Source organism: Megalops cyprinoides, chromosome 11, assembly GCF_013368585.1.
Source record: "Megalops cyprinoides isolate fMegCyp1 chromosome 11, fMegCyp1.pri, whole genome shotgun sequence".
NCBI classification, from domain to species: domain Eukaryota; kingdom Metazoa; phylum Chordata; class Actinopteri; order Elopiformes; family Megalopidae; genus Megalops; species Megalops cyprinoides.
Genome location: NC_050593.1, coordinates 24,001,557 through 24,020,268, shown reverse-complemented (window position 1 = coordinate 24,020,268; position 18,712 = coordinate 24,001,557). Strand labels below are relative to the sequence as shown.

At 41.7% G+C, this 18,712-nt stretch overlaps 1 protein-coding gene across 1 annotated transcript in view; it reads left to right on the top strand.

The window, feature by feature from the left end:
* fgf14 (fibroblast growth factor 14) overlaps window positions 1-18,712 on the top strand; it is a 140,067-nt gene that overhangs the window by 68,847 nt on the left and 52,508 nt on the right. The gene's annotated exons all lie outside the window — the stretch shown is intronic.

Sequence of the window (18,712 nt, the reverse complement as noted above, 5' to 3'; positions counted from 1 at the left end):
GCAAACTGGGAACTGTACTCCTCTCCCCTTCTGCACCCTCCAGTTACAATGCATAGCCTGAATTCCATGTGTGCCCTTTCCGGAAGGGAAGATTCCTCCCTGCTCTGCATCACTCCTGTCTGTGTGAGACCAGCAGAGTGGATGAATCTGGCCAGATCAGGGTCTCTGCTTCAGCTCCCTTCCAGCCCCTGTGTTCATGTGCTGCTGTGTGCAGTGTTTTGCATGTCAGCTTTGATTTAGGCCGTAGGGCAGGGCCAGGCGGCTGTCTTGGAGGGAACAGCACTGTACGCCCATTGATTCAGTGGGGACAAGAGTCATGTCTCATGAATATGGGGCTTCATAAATTACATGGGTAGGTCTTTGCTGCCTCAGTGGACTGGTATATGGCCTCTCATGTCCCTACCTGGCCTCTGCCTGTGAGGTTTGCATGATGTCATGTTAATTGATTGTATGATTTTGCTCGGACATGCCCTACTATAAATGGAGCTGGTGAGAAGGGCTGTAACTCATCAACCCAGGGTAGACCACACATCAATGGCGTACTCTTACACACAAAGAAGCTAAAAATAAAACTTTAAACGACTGCTTAATTCATTTTGCATACATCAACGGTTCAGTGGTAAATGTGCTCTTTTGTGTGCTTCTTTTTATAGTCGGGTCTCTTTTCAAGCTGTGAGCCAGGCTTCAGCTTTGATTATTCACTACTGTCTTTGGGCCATACTCCATCTACAGGACAGAATAGAGTGTTCACCGCATGGGTCAGAGGGGCCCCCTGGATAGAACACCACATCCTCAATTTAATAAGATCATGAATTTCATCCATCAAATGGACAAGTGAAACCAATGGATGTGTGTGATGTTTCACTACAGTTTTAGCTAGAGGGACAGGGCTCTGAGTTTGTGTGAAACACATAGCGTGGGTCATGTGATGAGCAGCTTCCTGGCCTGCCACTGTGTGTGCCCTGAGCTCTGAGGCACATTTACCTCATGACTATTCTAAAGAGAGAACATGCGAGAGCTGGATCAGAGCAGGCTGCATGTTACCCTCAGTGTGGGCCCGTGTGTCACGCCTCCCAAGGGGCGGGCCGGGAGCACCTGTGGACTCTGCCCACGCCGGCAGTGACGTGCCACTGAACTTTCTGGAGAATCCTTGAGGGAGCATGTTGGCCGTTACCTAGCAACAACGGGTTCCCACTGCAGGAAGACTCTCTCTGCTTTAGCAATTACGGCAGCCAGGGAGAGAGGGAGGGAAGGAGGGAGGGTGGGGCAGACGAGGGGGTGTCCAGGAGGGTGGGGGGTGAGCGTGCCGTGAATCAGCAAATCCGCTCGCCGATGAGAACATCCCCTCTCCCTGAGAGATGGTTATCCCCGGGCTGCCAGAGAGAGACGTGCCAGACCTGTTTGAGAGGGAAACGTGCGAGAGAGCCACCCCTGCTGTGCTGAGCCCTCCTCCTCCCCAACACTGCGGACAGCCACAGGAGAGCTGAGAAGGAGCTGTGGAGACTGTGTCCAAATTCTCCTTTAGTTTCAGTCCTATGTCCTCATACTGTCCTTTTAATAATATGCCATGCAATGATATCTCTGTAGGATTCAACAAATGTAACATTTTAGTTATTTATCATTTGGAGCACATAATTAATACAAAACTTTATTTCCTTCCCAATAAGTTATTTATTTGCTTTTATTTACTCTTTTATATTTTATGTGCAACAGCAACAAATTTCCATTTTGGGTCAAGAAAATGTATCAACTTACTTTCTCTTATGTCGTAGAACAAATTAAACATATTCAGAAGGATACAAAGCATTTTTTTGAATGATTTTAGCTGTTCAGTTCTTGTATTTATAACATTATTTTAAATTTAGAGTCAGTCAAGTGATATGCATTTCTTTAAATAAAAATCCAAACACATGTGCCATAATGGTAACACCATACTTACAATATTCTGCCATTTGCTGCTGCTGTTTAATTAGAGAGGATCTGGGATCTTAATAGGAGATAGATCAGTTGAACCAATCTTGTTTAAGTTCATCGATAGCGAATCATTTCCTTTAGTAGTAATTGACCAGCTGTCTGGGGCCCCATGCTGGAAAGAGAAAGTGGCTCTGGGAGGAAGCCTTTTTACCTTAGTTCTAATAATAGAGAGAGGGGGAGTGCCGAAAGGTCACTTCCTCTAACCGTGGAAAAGATGAAACTCCTGAAAAGATGCCCCCTGCCATGGTTTATTGCTGCTTGGCTCACACCAAATACGTTGAGCCAACGTTACATTTCCCCGTGGCTGGTCACGCACAGTTTGAACGTTTTAATTTATGCTGCCGGTACGGAATGCAATTAGCCAATGCACTTTGCGTCCGGTCAAGGTAAGGCCATAAACGTATCATCCATCTCATTTTACCTTAGAGATTCGGCAGGGCTGCCCTTTGGTTCGGGCCACTACAGCGCCGGCCTATGTTTATGAATGAGAGTAGATGCTGTGAAGCGTAGAATCGCAGGTTGTTAAATGGCACAGGGGAATACGGCCCTGTAGATGAGTATTGGGAATCCAGAGTGTGTCTCTGAGGTTCCTCGTTTTGCTTTTTTGGATCAGGAGGCTGCACTGAGCCCTGGCCTCCTGTCCTTCTGCACTGTGTGGCCTGTGCTGTACTCCATCTCCCTGTGGAGAGCTCTGCAGGGCTCACTGGAGCCGGGGGGAGCTATTACACAGAGTGCAGCAGTCTCTCTCTCTCTCTCTCTCTCTCTCTCTCATCATCTCTCATCTCTGTCCTCTTTCTCTCACCATCTCCATTCTCCATGTCTCTGCATTACCACTCTCTCTCTCTCTTCATTTCTCCATTCTCCGTGTGTCTACATTTCCCTCTCTCTCTCTCTCTCTCTCTGTCTCATCTCTTGACCGACTCCATATCCCTCTCAATACTCTCCCATTCTTTCGCTCCATTTCTCTTCCCATCTCTGTCTCTACCAATCAATCTCTCTCTTTCCTCTCTCATTCTCATTTCCTCTCTCATAGTCTCTTCCTCCCCTTCATCCTCCTGGTCTTGTGTCGGCCCCTCCTCCCAGAGTAATCAGAGACCACTGACAGGCAGGTTTGCCCTGTCAGCAGCAGTTAAACCATTGGTTCATAATCATCCTTTGACAGTTTTACTTAAAGACAGTGATGCTGTTCATTAGCAATGCAATTCATTAGTGCTGCAGGATTGTATTTTAACCTGTGGCCTACATCCTGCACCTCTCCACATAGTGCATTAGCTATCAACATGTACCTACATCTGATTAGAATAGAAGAGTTTGTGAAGGGTTTACATGCTATTTAGTGTTCCTGTGGGCTCCGCAGGTCATTATGAGCAACTGGCTGTAATAAGACTTCCTGCACAAATGATAAAACAATTCTTTCCATAATTATTCGGCTGTGGTGTATGGATTTGCATATATGTTAATGAACCCCTTTGGCACAAGCAGAAAGGGAGAATGTGGGCTCTTTGATTCATATATTGTTCATAGCTTGTTCTACTCGATATTCACCAGGGTGATTTTGGAAGCCTTTGCTTCCTTTGAAGATAAGGAGGAAAACATTTTTATTAGCGTAATAGGGGAATGCAAATTTAGCTTGATTGTTATAATTTATTAATGCCACCTCCAAACTGACCTGAAAATCCAAACTGGCTTGCTTTTCTGTCATTTGGCCTCCCTAACAGGAGTCTTCTGTAAACTCTGTTGCAAATACAGATGACCTCAAAATATTGTCCAAAATGGGGGAAAAATAAAGTTCATTAAATTCATTACATATATTATCGTATCACATATTTACTCTTAAAAGGCACCCAGGGTTTTTCTCTGAAATTTGTTTCTGATTGGAAATAATTCATCATATTTTCAGGTGAAATAATCAATGAACATTGAAAACAACATGAAGTTGAAAGTGTTTAGTTGTTTCCACCAAGCACACACAAATTACATGGCCCAGGCTGGTTTATAAATGCTCAGACCATCCAACTTTGCACTTTCCACTTGGTTCTATTTTTCATAGAAAACCCCATTTGTCTCTTTACAATGTGTGTATGTCATGCGCTGTCATTCAGTTATTGCTGATATTTGAATTTTTCTGTTCATCGTTAATCTTTTTTTGCATTGTAAAATGTTTTCTTTATTCAAAAAGTGATCTATACATTCATACATTCATAAAGAGCTAGATGGATAATTACTAGAGACCCCTCAGGGCCTGTTATGAGGTCCATAGAATAGGTCAAGCCTTCATATCTCATGTTGCTCCTGCACCCAATATTTTCCTTTTGCATTTAGTTTCTAAAATATAGCAACTGAGCTTTGTGTTCAAAATACATAGAGAAAATGCAAACACAGATTCTATGGAATTGTGTCAAATGAGATCAAACAAATATTTGTCAAAGTAATAGAGGATCTTTGACAATACGTTGAGTAGTTAAGATTTGTGATAGCTTAATTAACTTGTAGTAGCCAGATGATCGAAATGTGATGAATAACTAATCAGAGCTCATTGTGCAATTATTCTTTTGACATTTAACCTTCTTCAAAGTTGATTACAGAGGCAGGAGAAGCCCTTATGGAAGGTGAAGTCTGCTTGAAGAGCTTAGCCGTACTTCTAGATATTTTATTTTATAAGCAAATATTTCTCTGATGTGTCAGAAGATTCCAGTCCTCTTGTGTCTGGTTAATTGGGGTAAGGTCAGGCAGGGTACATATAATGGAGTGCCTCTGATCGGAAACTCTGTCCCCAGGGCTCTAATCTATACCATGGAATACCATCCTCAGTAGGCAGTGAATCTGTTGCGTAACATGAGGAAATTAGATGACACGCTTCCCTCTTAGAAAGCTGTCCTGTCAGAAGTGAACCTCCGGTTAATAACAGTGTGATGGGTCACAAAGGGACAGTGAATCAATTTATGTTGCAGAACACCAGGAAGTCAGATGTACAGAGAATCAGGATGCAGGCTTACAGAGGCCTTTGGGGATGTCTGTGAGTCTGTGTGTGTGTGTGTGTGTGTGTGTGTGTGTGTGTGTGTGTGTGTGTGTGTGTGAGAGAGAGAGAGAGAGAGAGAGAGAGAGACAGAGCACAAAAGACGAAGATACATAGTTTTAATGTGGTGTGTATTCTCTCCTATCCCTTGTGAGACTTCTTCACTGATCAGAGTTTTTCTGTGGTGCAGTGCTGCTGCTAAGCCTCCCTCAGTCTTACTATCCTACCTTCAGCACTGACTGCACCAAACTTGGAGTAGCCTGCTGTGACCACTTGAGGGCATCTATGTAACCCACAGCAAATACTAGAGCTTTTTTTTGTAAGGCCTGAAAAGTGGTCATAATTTTTCTGCTGTTTGCTACCTCTCCCACTATCTCACGCACAGTTAAATGGCCAGTGTTTCATGAAGAGGTATTTAGTGGACTTTACTCTTGATTTATAGTCATAGACCACATTGGTGCCATTTGAAATATCTGGTTCGTCAAATACAGTATTGTGAACCTGTAGTGAATAGTTCAGTATTATTATCACTTATTTGTGTGTGTGTGTGTGTGTGTATGTGTTCTTTGGGGAGTCGTTATGATGATTTTAGTGTTGCTTTTTATTATGTGAGTTGATGAAAGTTTGTTCAAGTTGTACAATGTTAATTGTACAATATTGAACAAGTTAATGCCATTTTTAAGGGTTTTTTTTATGAAAACAAATTTTACTGTTGGTATTGCTTCCATTGCTCTTGATAACAGATAAATTAAGTCACCACTGTGACAATATTCTGTACAGCTGGTGGACCTCTGCTTCTTCCGGCGTACAGTATGTTCTCTAAACTCAGGAGAAGGGAGGCCGAGTGAGGATCTTTTGTGCTCTTCGTCTCCCTCTTGTGGACGTGATATAGTATAACAGTGTTGTCCATAAATCACATACACCATCCAACTACACCTAAACCAAACTTGTTTTTCATAAAGGACTTAGGGCTCATGTACTTTTATTGTCTCTTTCAAGCTGTTAATTGAACATTATACAACTGTTTTTCAATGATTATTAAGACATTTTGAGAAAGCAAGCTGTGATTAGATGTTAATTATAGAAAACCAGGGGAAGCTTCATATTAGGTCTTACTAGGCCGGGAAAAGATGGATTTTTACATTTGTTTTAACAGAATAACCCACTGTGATGAGGTCATGGAATCTGTTGTATTACACAGTTCAGTTTACCTTTAAACCTCTTCTATTTCATCAGGGATAAAACAGACTGCCTATCAGCAACGGAAAGTTAAATGATTGCTCCTGTGGTGAGAAGGATTATCTCCACAAACCCGATTTTATGTAATTTGTGTCCTTGTCCCTGCCTCAGCATTCCTATGTAGGCCAGTGACTGGTGAATAGGATTCTGCCTCTATTCAAATTGAATCCACTTTGTTCTTTTTGCCGCAGAACTCATTGGCATTTCTGGCTGTGCTGTTGCAGCTTGAGTGTGAAATAGTTGTCTTCAGTATAGACTACTGTACATTGAGCTGTTACCCACCTCTGCCACAGCTAATCCAGCTATTTTAGTGGTTGCAGATGTTGAATTGTCCCCCGGAGATAAGACCCAGCTTCATTAGCTGTGGACACAGTGTTGTCTGTTGCTGAGTTGTATTAGCATAGTATATTTCATTGAGTAGGACGAGGCAGCCACAGTTGAAGCAACCTGATAAAAACAAGTCAAGGGCGATTCCTTTTCAAGCCATGTTTTCACAGGAGGATAATGAATGTGCTTTCCTTCGTGTTCAACCTGTCATTTTTCAACGACAGTATGACAGGACATGTGTCCACAATTAACCTTGTTATATCAACATGTTTAATGTTGATGTAACGTGCTGTTTTATTCCAAAATGTGGCAACTTTTGTGATACACGGTATTAATGTAATACATGGTATTAACATATAAGAGGATGCATGGATGGGTGTCAAAAGAGTTAACTGTGCATCACTACCCCCCCTCCCCCAGTCCCCACTCTGATTTTAAATATGAATGGATCATCCCAAAATAAAGGCCTGAATGTGTCCCAGAAAGGATTAGAGACACGCTCGTGAGGATGAGTGTTTTCCTTGTCTTGTGCTGTTGTTGCACTTCTCTGACTCTTGCTGTTTGGGCTCCTGGGAGAGTATTAAATGTTTCTAGTGCCCCGGAGTTGGCCTCCAGCTACGTTTTTGGGGCGGTTTAGAACCCTCCATCTGGAACAAGTGATATTTTTCCTTGAATGAGCATTGAAGTTAGAGCACATATTCCTCTGGAGATGGGTTAAAATGCTCTTGTAGAGTGCTTACTTTGTTTGTTTTAAAGTGTTTGACATGTGTGCTGCTTCTGAAATTATTTAACAACTGGCACTTTTCAGATGCGAAAATATTGTCAATACAAATGCATGCATGGGGGTTGCTTTATAAAGGTTTTCTATGAATAATAAGTAAATTGCCTTAAATCTATCATTTAACTGGTCTTATTGTCCTATGTAACTTGTTTTGTTAACTTAGGATTAATTATAACCTCTTTTTTCTATCAAAAAAAGAATCCGTATGTAATTTAAAATGAACTGTTGAAGATATTTTTTTGAGTATTTACTCAGACATGCCATACTCACACACCCAGTCAATAAGCCTTTTCATGCAGATTTGACAGTTACGTCCAGTCAGAGACTTTCCCTGGGTTTTATTGTCTGATAGTACCACCCCAGGTGTCTTCTAAGTGTAGCACATACGTCAGACGATGAGATGTGGATGTTGCATTCGTTGCTGCAGTAATTGCCTTAGCGTTGTGTGACAGGTTATGTAATTGAGGTTTGTAGCTGTGCCTTCACCCCGCTCTGTGTTGCACTAGCCTCTCTCACACCTGAGTTTCTCTGTGCTAATGGAATTATCAGTCTCCTCCCGTCTCGACTGCCTGCTTGCCAGACTCAGCTAATCTTGTATCCTCTTCCCCTCCACGGGCCGATAACCGTATCTGGATTGTATTACCGCCGGTGTGCTTCCTGGCTCTGACCTTTGACTGAATTTTGCAGGAGTTCAAGGCACAGGACTCAGGACTCGAGCTCATCTCCGCTCGCTCCGCTCGTGCCCAGTCTTGGCAGCGGCTCTGCCTAACCTAATCCTCCATACCTTATCCACATAATCCCACCATTTACACAGCGGCTGCAGTACCTTGGCTCTGACTGGGAAGTGTGATCGCTCTGTGCAAAAAAAAAAAAAAAAAAAAAAAAGCATTGCTTTGCTTCTGACCAGTCTCTGGTGATACACCTGGTGGAAACACTGCTAACCGTTGGTGTCCTTCAGCCAGATGAGCTGACAGTTTGAGGTAAAGCCAGCTTGGGCAGAGTAGCTGCCCGTCTCTGCAGGCCCGCGCTGAGATGAATGCTGCCTCTGACTCTCTGCCAGGGTGCTGCCGGCCTTCGTCTCCCCACTCCCCCACCTCCCACCTCCCACCTCCCCTGCTCATGCGTTGCTTTGTTCCACTTGACAGCTCTCTTTTGATCTTTGTGGGGGGATCAGCATTTTTTCTCATCCTCCGTAAATTCTGAGATCCTTTAACCTCCTCATTCTTCTTTTTTCCTTTGCTCTGTGCTTTTCCTGTATGTTTAGTAAGCAGTGGGAAGAAACATTTGCTACGTGGCATCCCTATCTGTCTGTTTTATCCTATCAGCCTGCTGTTAGGATAATAGTCTCCCCAGTGCTGGCTGATACCTACTGCCATGAATTGGATCATGTCTCAGGTATTTGTCACTACATGGTGTGAGAAAGAGGTGTAATTCTACCTGTGCAGAGAAGAGGTCATTGTGCTCTGGCCTCCAGTGCAGTAAAGTTCTCTCCCTTTTTTCTTGTAGAAGGAAAGAACCTTTGTCTAGTCTTGTGCATCTTAATGGATTTTAATGCCAAACCAGCATGTCGCTACTGACTTCACAATTACAGTGATTACAGTACAAATGGATACATTACAGTGGATTCAAATTAGGAAAAATTAGGAAAAAAATCACGTGTATGAATCTGCAGTTTCATGGAGTGTTTGGAATGGGTAAGGGTGCAGGGATTGAGAGGGGCTGGGAGCTGGGGGCTGGCGGGGGAGCAGTGAGCATGCCCAGTAGTGCCTGTACATGCGAGGACCAATACCATGGACATTAGAGCAGCTGAGGGATGATAACAGAGTCCTGGTCCTGATGGTGATGTGGGACCATTGCGAATGAACCACTCATTTTGCCCGCCATATCAGTGTGCACTGATTGGCTCTGGCTCATGTCACTCCTGCTCTCTTCCCTCCCTCCTGATGATGAACAGCAGTAGACAGCCCTATGACGCCCATTGTTTAAAGAGGGTTATGCTTCCAGCTCTAGGATGGCTAACGTGATGAGGAGGCATATAAGATGTCTGTCACCACAGTAATTCTTTAAACTTGCAAAGGTCAGAGGTTGAGCGGAGTTAATGGGAGCAATCATAACCCACACCATTAAAGGCTAATGAACATTTTTGCATTAATGAATAGCTGTGGAGTGAGCATGGATCGGCTTTATGCATCATCAGTTGAAATGTACAGTCTACATTGGCCGTAATAGAAAGTGCTCAACGCAGTTTGTCAAGAAAAAAGTAGTAATAATCATTTTTTGCATGATGACATTTAAATGCTTTGAGGGAATGTATTGAATGACAGTTTTGCTTTAATTACTTTGTCCCTCTAACTAGTTTTACTAATTTCCTTTTCTGCATAAATTTCCTCTGTCTGTATTAGGATGGGAATGCAGCCCAGATGGAAATGTTCTGTGGAAGGTCATGTCAGAACAGACGTATTGTCTTTTTACTCCCTGAAATGACACTGAACAGGATTTTATATGCAGGCACAATCACAGACAGCCCTGCAAAGCTCTCCAAATTCAGTACAATACTGCAGCTTTGCATGTACTGAAGATTATAGTTAGCATTAAACTAAGCTGCTTTTTCTTTTTTTTGGTGGAGGGTGGGGGGGAGGGGGTGTTCCTGCGGGATTCCTGCGGGATCCTCTGAGGTCTCACGTGGCATGCTGTTTGATCAGAGGCTCTGAATGCGGATGATCCAGCAGAGCCACAGTGCTGTCCTTTTCATGGGACCCCACTAAGCAACCACCACAGCCAAGAACAGCCATGTGTCTGCCTGAAGCTGGTGCTCCATTTTAGGGAACAGAAAACACATACACAGATTACTGTGTATAGGTTTGAATTTGTGAAAACTGTCAATGGAAAAAGTGTTAACCTGTGTAAAATAAGGTGATGTTTACAACTGCCCCTTTAAGATGTGCTTGGGGCTCTGATTGCCATACATGTGAAATGAGGCACTGATGATAACTATAAATCAGTATAATTACACAGTAAACCACAGTATGATTTTACAAGCTTTTTAATGATTCTGTAGTGTTTTTGTAAGTTTTGTAAGCACTATGCAAAATACAAGAACAGCCATTATGAAATTGAATAAATTAATTTCATATTTCTCCTGTTCATATCAGAACCATGAGCACTACATCCAAGGTAATCTAGCCTTTACAACACTGAAAATATGAATATGAATCATTAATGCAGCCTTGGACTTTGGTGACTCCAGATGCTTGTCTGTGGTACATTCATTTTTACTCATTCAACTCACAGACAGGTGTTATTCATCAAACAAATCCCTCATTCCTCTGAAGTTCCCACATAGGACCCTCTGAGAGCCCGGTTTTACATATGACAAGGACACAAACAACTCGACATGAACTGATTTACCCTCCTATGGAATAGATTTTAGAGTGCCCTCTAAACCCTCTGCCTTTTCATCAGCAACCTTTCAAAGCAATCACATCTGCATAGAGGTACTCTGGGTTGTGTACAGTGCATGAGCGGTGCACAAGCTAGCATACTAATGCCAAGACCCACTTAAGGCTGTTTGGTGAGAACCGAGCTCTCCCAGGCCTCTAAAGAGTAACACTGCCCCCTTCCCATCAACCACCAGCACCCCGAAGAGAGGGCTCTTTGCCAGAAGAAGTGTCTAATTGATATTCACCGGCTCTGCCCGGGGCTCGGGATGAATGTGTCTGCGCTTGTGCTGACAGCACACTTTCAGCTGTTGCATGTTTAAAATAGGATCAAAGGGGCTGAGTGATATGTCGAGCGGCCCGGGCCCCGTCTGCAGCCTCTCGGCTTGCGTCAGCACCAGGGCCGGACCCTGCAATCTCTCTGCTCCACACACTGCAGTACATCTGAAACACAATTTAGTGTCCTCTTCGCTTTCCCTGGTTCATATATACCCCACCACAGGTTGGTAATCAGGCCTTTACTGGGTGTCTCACAGGTTGTTTTATATGTTCAATCTCCCAGTCTCTGTCACGTGGGTTGCTTTCTCAGCACAGAGGAGAAAGAGCAGTAGATTTACAGACTTTCATCTCTGTGTTCAACATACATGGATTCATATTGTTTGCTGAATGGAGTATTTTCTAAGGCACACTTTTTTTTTTCCATTTCAGTAGGAGTACTTGTGTCAGGTCACTTTTGGATCAAACTACAATAGACACAGTGAACTTTGAGAATTGGATTTATTTCAGGTTTTTCTGGACTTTTTGGATTCTTACTTTTTCATTTCAGAAACCACTGAGCTAAAAAGTAGTATTTGTTTTAATTATTTATTTGGAATTAAGAAATTACATTTGACTGAGCATATGCCTTAGGTCTTGCTAGACCTCTCTCCTAATATGCATATAAAAATGCAATGTTTAGATGCTTTGAATTTGATGTAATTTGATTTTTGATTAATACATCGACCACCTTATTCTCAAGCACGTTGAATTGGAGATGGAGTGCATTTTCATAAGGAGCATTGACAGGCTTCATGCAAAAAATATATATTTTTAATATTGACTATACATACACTGAAAATACTTCAAAACAAAATCATGTTAGACCTATGTAATACATGCTCATGTAATATTGATTTGTGTTGTCGTCCACAAATGAAGTCTGTATATCTGCACAGGGAATCGATTTTTGAGTCGAGAGCAGAATAGCCAGTATTAGCTGTTTGACAGTGAAAATAAAATTGCGCGTTCCTTGTGAAAGAGTAGAAGACAGACTTCTCAGGCAGCTTTAACCCTCTCCTGTAAGGACAATTACCCCTCTTAGAGGGCACTGTGTGAGCACAGTACTTGACCCTACCCCATGTTATTCTAGGTCATTCCAAGGGTGAAAAACTCCCAACATAGTAAGTGTCAGTTCTGTGATGAATGAAGGTGTTTTGGGGAGGTAATGTTTGAAGGACTCTCTCTGACATTCCTTTCCTTTAAGTTCAGTTACCTTCCTGGTACAAGCCAGAGCAGGTGTTGCTCTGGGGTGACAGTGTACCCCCTCCTCTGACACAGGGTAACAAGGCAGAAGCTCTCGGACAAATCCAGCTCAACGGAGGGCAGTTTAACACGCTCACAAGAAAGAGAGAATTTAGACAGAATTCAGGTCTAGACTAGTTTGTTCCATTTAATTTGATTTCATTTCAGTATTTCAATAATATTCCATTTCTGGACAACAGTCCTCCAACAGTGTACCATTGGTTAGCTTATTTGCAGTATGTGCTTTGGTAAGTTATGAATAAGAAATGCATCAGGTTTGTTGCCTGAGGAGTGCTCATGTAAAAGATGGTGTAAGACTCAGGACAGATCAATTTGAGCAGAGAGCTGTGAGATAATGGCACAGAAAAATCTCTGTCTGTTCAGCTGACACAGGACACATTTGCTCTTTCCTCTCTTTAATCAGCTTCATGTTTAGGTTCACAAGTCAGTGTAAATGTCAAACACCCTTTGGCAACAATTTCCAATTTGCTTATCGATCCGTTCCCTGTGTTGCTCTCCGGGCGGCGGCCAAGCACAGGCCCAGGGCCTTCATCGCCATCACAATGTCGTTTTGTATGCTCATTCTTATTTCACCGAAATGGGTTCAATTTTCCATAAGTCAAACTACATTGACTCCCTCGATGGGACAATCATTTGAAAGGGCTTATTAAAGGTCTTGTTTTTCCCCAGTCCATTCAAAGCCATGCAGTTGGTAATCAAGATTAATTGAGGATTAGATGTGGCCGTAACACTTCTGATCATGGTCCGCCGGAGATGGCTTTGCTCATTATTGTCACGACAGGTGGGTTATGCACCACCGGTCCATTCTAATCTAATGCCAGCATGTGGGACTGTGCTGGACACAGAACTAAGAACAGTGTTGATAGTCATCCTGTGTGCTACAGATGTCACTGAATTATATAGCACTCATGAAAAGTGTTTAAAGCAATTTGCTCATCTCACCCGATGCAAATATAGACCATGTTCGTTTCCATTTCTGTAAGGATAATAGAAATGCACATGTAACCCTAAAATGATCTTTTTACGTTGATATTCACTGGAATCTTGTGATTATTTTTGAGGTTTCTGGAAAACATCAGTAAGCATCTGAAAACCAGCGCACATGAACACTTCATAAGATTAACTTGAATAAATACTTGAATGAATACTGGGCACATCCAACCGTGGTTTCTCTGCGCTTCATATTTTCTACTGCTGTCTTTATGCTGCTGAGCAGGGCCCTGCAAGAGGCATCCTGTGAACCTGTGGTGCTATAATGGCTTCATTATTACAGCAACATAATAGTATGTATTATGGTTTGCATTGCATTGCTGAATTGCTTGGAAAGACACCCTTATCTGGGGCATAGTGTGATTAGGTTTTTCCTTATTTAGAGTCCCACAGCAGATGCCAACCCATGATTCTCTGGCCCTCCACTTTGACCACTACAGCACACTGTTCCTCTCAGATGAACCCGGCCTGCTACAAGGCAGTTTGTCCGTAGCCTTCAACAAACATTTCTTTTAGTAAGAATTACTATTAATTGTTCGCTGCAAAATATGAGGTTGACTGTAGATGGAATAAACAATAGATTTTATTTATTCCATCTACAAAACTGTTTTGTAGTTAAAGTCAAGCCATTAAATTTGTCAAAGTTGACCGTCTTCAGTTCTGAATAAACATAGTTCATCTACAATTTCTATCTGCATTCATTACATTTAGGAGAGGATTTGAAGGTTCGTATATCACACACCTCATATGATGACCTTCTTCTCCTAATGTCAATCCCTTAATTTCATGGAGAACATGCTTTAGGAGTTTAAGTACTGTTAAAATAGTATACCCTTTCCCGAAAGTACATTGCCCCTATAACCTTGACGCTCTTGGTAGAGTGGCGGCTTAATCCTGTTACCGATCATTGTTTTGGATCAAAGCACTACACCCACATTTGCCCATATCCTGGAGGAAAATGTCCCATTGAGAAGGTCCTTCTGAACAATCATAAAGCAGGGACCCTCCCAGGATGGACCCGTGACATTTAGGGCCTTTGATTAAACCCTTAAGCTGGGAGCAAAAACACTATCATTCAGCCATGTGCAAAGCCATTCTCCCACTCCCAATTAAATTAGGTCTTTTTCCGTGACCTCAACAGTGTAATACAATTTGATTTAAGCAAATGAAGCACTAGATCTTTCTTTTCTAACCTGCCTCTGCCCTGAAAAGTGCTGACACCAATTTACAATTTATGCCATCACTAAAGCTAATAGAAGACAGAGGCCCCTAGAGCTCCGTGGAATAGGAAAAACAGACAGTGTTGTTTGTTCACAGCTGCCTCTGTGACACTTTGTGTTCCTTTCGGGGTAGATATTTCTTCTAGGATAACCTAATTGCAATGTCCTGATTTAATAGCTTCACCAAGCGTTGATGAGTTTGGAGTTTTAGCTTTCACCTCATTGATTTCTGCTTTGTTCCACAACAGTCTAATGCTCAACGCATTTGCATAGGTCTTTGCTTTGTTTCCATGTTCTCAGAGGAATCTAAAAGTTTGCCAACAGAGAAGCGGTTTTCTTTTATACACAGCACAGGTCATATGCTTAACTGTACCTTAGAACCAGAGTTTTAACAAAATTATTGTGCTATGAGAACTTGGCTATCTGGCAATGTCATATGGAAGTGGGTGAGCCATTGGACAGTTTCAAACTCTTAAATGTAGAATTATCTGAACGACTGGCAGAAATGGATTGGGATTTTTTACTGTCAATGCTCAGCTACCTGGCTAACCTGAATTTCTCTTAATGTTGGTCTCTTGATGGTTTGAATGTGCTGTGATTTTATTTGTTATATTTCAGGGTCGTCGATGTGCTTCGCAACCTACTCATGAATTTAAAGCTACCCTCAGTATGAGCTATGAACTTAGAGAAGCTCCAGAAACATTTTGTCACCATGACTTCTTTTTTCAACAGTGGCAAATGGTATTTCGGTGGTGCAGTGTCGTCTTTTACTTTTTCCCTCAAACCGCGCTATACGCTGCATAACCCCACCTCTAAGCCTGCATTAGAAATGGGAGTGTCTTTGATTGCTTGGACAAATGAGCCTGAAGAGTTTTGGGTGGACTAACAGCTCATGCTAACATTGTTATCTCCAAGTGCGTGCTCTATAAATGGGGACGAATTGTACTAATTGTAAGGCCGGTGCAGAAGCCCCTGTCCTCTTTTGAAAGTGTTATGGGTCTAGCATGGAATCACACACATTCAGGAGAAAGCGGCATATAGGTAGGTTCACTATCTCCTGGTGTATAGAACATTTGGCAGAACTTTTGCTTAACCTAGTGTCATTGAAACTTTGACATTTGTAAAGAGGCTGTATGCAATATGAAACATTTCTAATATATCTTTCTTGTATACATGTTTGATTTAACTGTAAATATTGTTTAATTGTAGTGAGAAAGAGTGTGCTTGTGACGCAGTATTTGATAATCCCTTATTTTTTGTACAAAGGCCATAAAATTAATATATCATTGCAATGTCCTTCATTCCTTGTAGGGACTACATTAAAAAGGACTCAAAAATTCACCCTTAAAAAAACTCAATTGCCATTTAATGCCTTTGGAAATGCACTGCTAGTATATTATGTGTGCAAGACTAACTTCTCAGATTTCTTTGTTGTTAACAAGTAGCAGGGTGACAGGAGGAACTTCATGACTTATGACTCATTTAATCAGCACTCAGAATTCATGTTTATTATTTATAAAATGTATTAAAATAGTAGACATATCATTTCAAAGTCAGTATTTTTGATATAATGTGCCAATTTTATATACCCATATTGTTCCTATGACTGCGGAGACTGTCCTGGCCTGGTAAAATTCAAAAGTAAGTGAATAATTGGAACACCTCCACTGTATCTATGGCACCAGCACCCAGGCATAACTAATAATTCAGTTTCGCTGCCAAAGCAGAAACTAATTATTTAAAACCAACAATGTGAGAGAGTTTGATTTGATGCCATGCGACATTATAGTGTAAATACTATAATTTATAATAACAATTTTACTTAGCTGGTACAATTTCATTTTACATTGTATTTCAAGTCCAATTTCAGTGTAGCCTTACACAGTACCTATTGCTCTGACTTGAAAAACACTTTTCATTGTGTGGTAGGCATGTTGAATGGCTTGCAAACCTTGTATAGATCCATGTCATAGTTTGTAGCATAAAATTATTTAATTATTTCCTCAGAACTAAATAAATATAAAGTCTAATTGAGTCAGATCAGGGATTTGTTATCACATTGTCAGGACATTATTTCAAACTAGCATGTTATTTTAAAAGAGTCATTAGGCATGAAAGTATTATGATTCAGACATAGGCACTTTCAGGCCAGGCACACATGCGCACGCACACACGCACACACACACACACACACACACACACACACACACACACACATGCACGCAGGCACGTGCACACAGCTACACTGTCTTCATCCCACCCCTTTCAATCTATGTGTATGTACAGGATGTGTATATGGTACTTAACTGTGCTGCTATTTCCCTCAGGACAGTAAATGCTAACAATTGATGGATAGAAAGGCTACAACTCTGAACAAAGTGTTGCTAAACGAATTCACGCCTCTGATTTTATAGTCCTTTTAATGTCTTGGGATGTCGTATGCGTTTGGTTGCTGTGAAGGGAAGCTTTGTTGCAGGGGTAGTCTTCTGTGTGTAGAGTCATTGTTGAGGTGATAGTGTCCGCTGGTGGCAGGAATAATAACTGCAGAGCCACAGCGGACGTGTGCTGCCAGACAGCCATCTGTATGCCGAGAAACTCGACGCTACAGCCGTCAGATCCCAACCCGTGCGGCTGAATGTAGTGTATGAAACGTCGGAGATTTTGACTTGGCTGATGGTTCTTTGTATTATTCGGACAAAAATGCGTAATGTGGTTTCATAAGAATATAAATGAAGTTCAAAATTAATAGTATTCATTTTAATGGAAACCGTTCACACAGTGCTCCTGTATAACTTTGCATATAAAACTAAAGTACAGTGTAAATTACGTCCATATTTCAGATTCAGTGATTTATTTAAATGATTGAAGAAAGCTAATCAATTTCTAATATGGTTTCTAAGTTCATTGCCATCAAGTGCAACATGAATAATGTTAACAACAACAACAGGAATAATGCATTAGCCTACTATTACCGCCGTTACTATCTTAGCTGAGTGTTGCGAGCAGCTGTTGTGTCGGATTTTCGGTAGACGGAGCATCACACATCAGGCGTCACGGCACAGAAGTGCGATGTAGTTTGACAGATAGTGCCACCGTCCCCGACTACACCAGGGTATTTCATTACAGGGACAAACAGTAGATGGCTCTCTTGAGTTTTTATATTCCGTCTGTGATTGAGTTCCTCAAATGATATTCATCTAAATTAGAAACTACCTAATGCGCGGTGCTTTGTGGTGGAACATAACATGAACTTCCCTACTCCTCTCTCCTCTTGCTTCACTAACCGTTGCCATATGCTAAATGAAACAAGAAAGGGAATTTTAACATCCGTCACCACATAATAATTTAGTGCAGTAATTATAGAACTGTATAGCCGTGTCTGTATGTATACGGTGCAATTGTAGCCCGTGGGTCTCAGATTTGAAGATTCGAGTATGTTCATACACGAGGGCTGTTAGAGCGCTTGGTCGCTGGAGCTGCCCGTGTAGCGTGCTCAGAATACAGAAAGGAGAGGCGCTGGCCGTGGTGCTGAAACGAATGCTTAAACCGCACGGCGAGTCCCACGCTAAAGATGGGAGCATGTTGTCCTGTTTAAGATCCTCTAAAACTATATAAGTCACTATATCTGTCACTCCCATAAACGGTTATCTGTGTAATCAAGCATCAGTCTTCTCGTGGATGCCTTTTTAATATCGATGCCATCTACTTCTACCCACCTTCGTATCCCTCTTTTGGTAGTATTTTGTTCGGATTATAATAACATGTTCATGCATTTCACTTTTCATATGCCATTTTATTGCTGTGTATATTAATGTAATTGCGGGTAAAACATTGCACATTTTTAATATACATGTTTGTGATGCAAGTGAATAGTCGATCTGTATATGTCTAAGAGTGTAAGCACCAATAAAAGTATGTAAATAAATACTTTAGGATTTACTTTGACTGTCTTTGTTTACGTGTTGTATGCCAGTAGAATGCTTTTGCTTTAATTCTTCTTGATTATTTCGCTCGAAACAGCTAACGATACCGTCAGTGGTTTGTGTTAATGTGTTGTTTAGCGTCCGTAACAACGCCCTATGCTGTAGGCATTAAAGATTCTCGGCGTCTGTCTGTTATCACGTTTGAGCGGGGGCGTTAGTTCTCA